This window comes from Mycetomoellerius zeteki, unplaced genomic scaffold, assembly GCF_001594055.1.
Source record: "Mycetomoellerius zeteki isolate Tzet28-1 unplaced genomic scaffold, Tzet1.0 scaffold581, whole genome shotgun sequence".
In the NCBI taxonomy this organism is placed as follows: domain Eukaryota; kingdom Metazoa; phylum Arthropoda; class Insecta; order Hymenoptera; family Formicidae; genus Mycetomoellerius; species Mycetomoellerius zeteki.
The window spans coordinates 170,107-170,388 of NW_017257590.1; positions in this window are offsets into that span (position 1 = coordinate 170,107).

Here is a 282-nt window from a genome sequence, read left to right on the forward strand (position 1 = left end):
GTCCGTAATTATATAAAAATAGCAATAAATTCTGTTTTTCCATTGCATTTTTATTCTAAAACTGAATAAACCGTACGAAATATCTATTCCGTGATACGATTGTAATGTCGATCCTTTTATAAATAATTCGAATTTAACGTGCAAGTTAGAAATCGTATACTGAGTATTACGTTTAAAGTATTACGTTTCGTTTTATATTTCGCATTCTTCGCGATAAGATTTCAAAAAGAAATGTGAAGAAGAGCGGCACGCGACACGGCTACCTGCCTGTACGAGCATCGG